The sequence below is a fragment of the Benincasa hispida genome, chromosome 1 (genome assembly GCF_027475165.1).
Source record: "Benincasa hispida cultivar pf3 chromosome 1, pf3_genome.v1.1, whole genome shotgun sequence".
Classification (NCBI taxonomy): Eukaryota; Viridiplantae; Streptophyta; class Magnoliopsida; order Cucurbitales; family Cucurbitaceae; genus Benincasa; species Benincasa hispida.
In genome coordinates, this window is record NC_143478.1 from 70,428,136 (window position 1) to 70,434,135 (window position 6,000).

The window sequence follows — 6,000 nt, forward strand, 5'->3', positions numbered from 1 at the left end:
TGAATGGTTTTGTTTCTTAGCACTTGTTTCTTTCTATCCAAAATCTACACTGGCTCCTCTTCATAGGATAAGTTTTCTTTCAACCGTACTGGTTGAACTTGCAAAATGTGTGAAGGATCTAGTACGTACTTGATAGCACCAAAAATGTGTTATTTTCCTCTTCTTAATTTTAGGTCATTACTATATTTAATGTGTTTATTTAATGATTTTATAGGTATCGAGCGTCTTTGAGGTGCAATCAGTCGTTATAAGTTGTTCAAGGTTAATTTGGAGCAATTAGGAGCTCATTTGAGCAACCACGCTTCAACAGAATGTGAAAAAACGAAAATGCCCCTAGATGGAGCGTTGCGCAACGATACAAGACAGTAGCGACTTGTTGCTTGAAAACAGGGAAACTTTGCAATGCTACATGTATCATTCCAACGCTTCGATTATTAACTAAGGTGAGCGCGAGGCCTCGCAACATTGCAACGCTACGACTGTTGTATGAAACCTTTCTTCTTCATTTTAGGGCAGTAGTTCATGAAAAAAATCACTCTCATTCAAGCTTCCAGCCCTTTTTCCCTCTCTTCTCTCTTTCATTTTCTTACTTGGGTATTCATTGTGTAATTAATCAAGTAGATTCCGGGTTGTAGTTTCTCATCCTCAATGGGAAGTTAAGATTTTAGTTTCCTAACTTAGGGATTTGGAGGAACTCAATGTTATTTTGTGAGATTCTGAATTTATGATGTATATATTCTTGTTTATGAAATGTACTGCATTTCCATGTATTTGATTGACAACTAATACTTTTTTATGTAGTTCCATACTTAAGTTTAACCTTGATTAAGGCAATGAACCCTAGGAAGCAAAAGATTAGATTAACTTGCTTAGTTGAGAAATTAACTGCACTAGATAATGCTTTAATTAATCTTGATGTGAAAATCATATTGAACGAGTTAACTAGACGGTGGAAGTTAATTAATTCATCCTAGCATATCCTTAGAACTTAATGCGATTGGCTAATGTGATTAGAGCGGGTTCATCTTCTCATGCTAGTTGATTAGATAATAAGGACGGTTCGTTAGGGTTCTAATTAGTTTGGCTAGGCATAAGCAAAGAATTTAAGTCATACGTTATGGTTCAATGATCTTAATGACCTTATTGCTCAGCTTGCAACTTCAGTTGGGAGGTCGGACGAGCCATTGCCTGACCATTCCTTGGATTTCCCAGAGGCCTAGAAGCATGAGGTAGTCCATGTCGACGTGATGGGGGAGAAGGAGGAACCATTTCTTGGAGTTAATTTCTGAACTTGCTAATAGCTCAACTGCAAAGCATGACCGACCATGTTGCCCAGCTAACAGAGGTCGTGCAGAGATTTAGAGAGTTTGCTGGAGTAGCTCATTGCCTATAACTCGGAGACAAAGTTCCTTGTAGGAGTGCCGCTACTCCAGTGATGATGAGGACGTCATTCCATGCTTGCCAGTTTGTGAGGCTAAGGAGGATCTCGAGCCTAAACCCAACGACATCTAGGTGATAGAGTTAGAGGTTGAAAGACCTCACCCTATTCTAACTCATGGTATTTCGTATATATTCGAGTTTCTTTCCTTTAGGTCTCATGAATCTATTGAGTCTTTTCTTTCTTTAGAGTCATTTAAGTCTTTTAATTCTTTCTTTTTCCCTTTTTTTCCATATACAAAAAATATAAATTCGACCTATCTGGTTCTCTTCAAAAGATAGAGAGCCTTATAGTCTTACGAGACTATATTGACTAGCTCATCCAAGAAAGGATCAGAGAAATATGAGAATTTCTTTTTACCTTGACAAAGGATAGGTCACAATGAGTAATCGGTGTTAAAAAAATTTCGTGCTTGGAGGAAGCTAGGTGAAAAAAAATTGCCCTTTTCCCGAACACCTATAGAAGAAAATGACGAAAATCAATGTAAACACTATCTTCGAAGAACGAGGGACTATATACTCGTGTATGGTGCTAAAGATCTGATCTTTACAGGATATAGTGGTTCTGACTGCCAGACCGATGTAGATTCCAAGAAATCAACTTCGGGGTCAGTATTCACTCTAAATGGAGGAGCTATTATATGGATAAGTGTAAAGCAAATTTGTATTGCTGACTCTAACATGGAAGTGAAGTACGTAGTTGCATGTGAAGCAGCCAAAGAAACAGTGTGGCTCAAAAAGTTCTTTTCCAATTTGGAAGTTGTTCCAAATATACATCTGCCCATCACTCTCTATTGTGACAACAGTGGAGCAGTTGCAAATTTCAAAGAACCAAGAAGCAATAAGCATGGAAATCACATCAAGCGCAATTACCATCTCATCAAGGAGATCGTACACCGAGGAGACGTGATCGTTACATAGATAGGCTCAAAAGACAACTTAGCTGCTCTGTTTACAAATCTCTCTCGATTAAAGTGTTTGAGGGTCATCTAGTGGGACTAGGACTACAAGATAAATAAAACTAGAACAAAGTGGGAGAAATAATGGATATCTGATGATCTAATACTCTAGTTTATTGTATTTATTCTCTCTTTACTCAACATTGTATATATATTTGTATATATGTAAATCCACTAGAGTTTTAGTCCAAGTGGGAGTTTGTTGGGTTGTATGTTCTAAAACTCGCAGTTTGTAATATTAAACATATTATATTTACAATAAAGATATCATTGAGGTTTTTTTCAATAAAACTGTTATTGAATATGTAAATTGCACTTATAAAGACTAAATCCAATAAACTAAGATCAATGGTTGTTACATGAATACTTGGACTTTATGTAGAGACATAAGAATAGATCAAGTTCTTTTAAATAGCCAAAACGGTCTATAGTATACGAATAAGGTTGGATACCTTATTTTGGTAACACTATTAGATGCGGCCCACTTTGTATTTAGTACGAACAATGTGTCTTGAGTTACTGTGGAGATATACAAGTGGAGGTGCCCTATGCAATGAGTTTGCGTAAGACCAGACCAAGAAATAAGTCACTCTTACTTATAACGTTGTTTACTGTTTAAGACTGAATATTTCAAAACGATGACCTAGGTAAATTAACCTTAATCCTGAGCTAATTATGAACTTCTATTTATTCGGGATTATCCTTAGATGTTCATGGGTGAGAGTTGGCTCGACAGCACCGACTCAATAAGCCTCCTATTTTATGGGTAAGACCAGGTAGAGATAACTGGGGACATGAGTTGCAAGATGAAATTCACTCCTACCCGCTATTAGAGGTAATAGAGAGGTTGTTCCCTTAAGTATTGACTCCGGGTCTTGAACAAGGGGCCCCACCCTCTCATTAGGCCGAGAGGGACTCGATTTGATGATTGAATCACAAACCAATTGTTCATTAGAGGATCAGTGGGACTTAAGGAACAAGATGTAATCTCGAGGGTAAAACAGCTATTGACCTAACCGCTATTACGAATAATCTATGAAAGGTTGACTTACTAATTATGGTTATATCGAGTAACACAATATATCTACAGTGAGGGGAGTACAACTACTGGGCATTAGTGGAGTGACCCGGTACTTAACGAATGTTGGTTAATTAGGTTAAAGAGTTTAGTCGGTTAATCTCGGATCGTTGTAGCCCATGATCTGTAGGTCCATTAGGTTCCCCTACTAGCTCACAAATGGAATAAGAGTGGTGAGTTTAATTTGAAAAGTTCAAATTTGAATTAAGAGAATTAGTAATTATATGCGATATAATTACACATTTAATTATCGAATTAAACAAAATTGGAGAATTAAGTAATATTTAAATTCAATTTAAATATTAAATTACATGAATAGGGATTCATGGATGTGGAATTGGTATTATATTAAATTAATAGAATTGATTAAATTGTTTAATTAATTATTAATTTTATTTGAAAATTTAATTATTGAATTAATTTTGTAAAATTAATAAAATTTCAGTTTAATTAAAGAATTAAAAACTTAAATTTGATATTAATTTTGAAAATGAATTTCAAAATGAATAGGAAAATGGATTTTGGAAAAATCCACTAAAAGTGGGATTTTCCCACTTTATGAACACCTTGAAATCCACTCAAATCTCACTCAATACTTGAAGTAGAAGCTGGCTATCATGGAGGCAATCTGATTGCATGAGACTCTTAAATAAAACTCACAAGATTGAGCTGAGAAGAAGGCCATACAAAGTGTGCTTTGCTGCGATTTTTCTATTGAAGAAAGGTTCTTCAGCTGAAAAAAAAAAGTGTTATCTCCTTCATAATTCCATAAATTCTCATCATTCCCCAAATTCAGTTCAGTTTGAGTCCCACAACTCAATCTAAGATCCAAAGAGAATAGTAGGGAAGATCTTTTGGTGGTCTATACCTTGTAGCTGAAGAGATTGAAGCTGATTTTGAAGATTGAAGTCTTCAAAGGTGAGTTGTACTGAAAACCTCTTTTTTTATATATATGAACATGCTTAATTTGATGCTTAAATTAATGAATTAGAGTACTTAATAATCCTAATTTCTTCCTCTATTTACTTGTTAACTCCAACAAAATGATAAGAATAGAGAATGAAAATATCAAGTTGTCAATCACAATCTCTTGCTTCCTTTGGCTTGTATAGTAGTAGTTTCACGGTGGTTGCAATGGAGGTTGGCGGTGCTTTTTCTCTTTTCAGAGAAGAAAATTAAGTTCTCATTAGAATACTTCAACGAGAAGCTTGAGAGGTTGAAAATAATGATGGAAATGTGGAAGATTTTGGGCAGAGTTTCAGTCAGTCTCTTAGAAGAAAGTCTAACACTTAGCTTCAATTTCATTGGGCTATTTATGTTGGGATTGGTGTCCTAATTCTCCCGGAGTCTCGTTGTTTTGTAAATATGCCCATTGTTAAGTGAATAAAATAAGTGTTATTTAATTCTGGCATTTACTCATATCCAATAAACAAAACTCTTTGGTTATCTTATGTGAACTTAAGCATGTATATGTGATATACAAGTGGATCATGTCTTAAGTGATAACTTAAATCGGTCTGTAGTATAAGGATTAAGGTGGGATACCTAATCCTGGTGATACTATGGATAAAACTCGGTTTATAGAGGTTTGTAAGTGTTGTAAACTACTACAGATGGTTGATCCTGACCATTCGTGTGGAGACGTAGAGCGGGGGTGTCCTATACAAAGAGTTTGTATAAGACCTGGACTACAAGATGACTAGACTCTATATACAACGGCATTGATACTAGAGACTTGCATTTAACCTAAACGACCATAGATGACACGACCTCAATCCTGAGTGTATTGCGAACTCCTGCCTTTGAGGACGGTCCTTTGATTAGTATGGGTGAGAGTGGCCAGATTTCCAACTCAATATGCTTACCTTTTTGGGGACTTGTCTGATCTGGGAGCTGGGAACTCAATCCACAATATAGAATTCGCTCCTTTCTCGAAATAGGGATAAGTAGAGAGATTGCTCCGTTAAGGGCTGATTCAAGGGCTTGAACATAGTGGCCACAACTTCTCTTTGGAAGAGAAGACTCAATCATAGTAGAACTATTTACGTTCATTAGAGGGATCAGTAGTACTTAAGGAGACAGATGTAACTACGGGGGCATAACGATTATTGGCCCAGCTGTACTTACGAGTGATCTATGAAGGGTTGTCGCACTGCTGATTGGTTAAGATGGACACGTAATATATCTGTAGTGAAGAGAGTTTAACAGTCAGTCTTTAGTGGAGTGCCTGGCAGTATACGATAGGTCTTCGACTTCTCCCACTTGCCCAGTCGTGTACGCGATCATTGTTTCCTCTGTTCGTCTGCCTCACACCAAGTCCAAACAGAGCTCACCCTCTGGATTCTCACACCGAGAATACCAAGGTCACCTTGTTGGTGGTGTCAAACTCAACTCGACATTTTCGAGGTTTTTCTGAGGTCGTTCGTGGTGATGTGGAGGCTGTTCACTGTTGTGGAGGAGTTCGTGACCGAGGAGATCGTTGAGGACGAGCGCGAAGAGTTCGTGCGGTGTAGCAGTCGTGTAGAT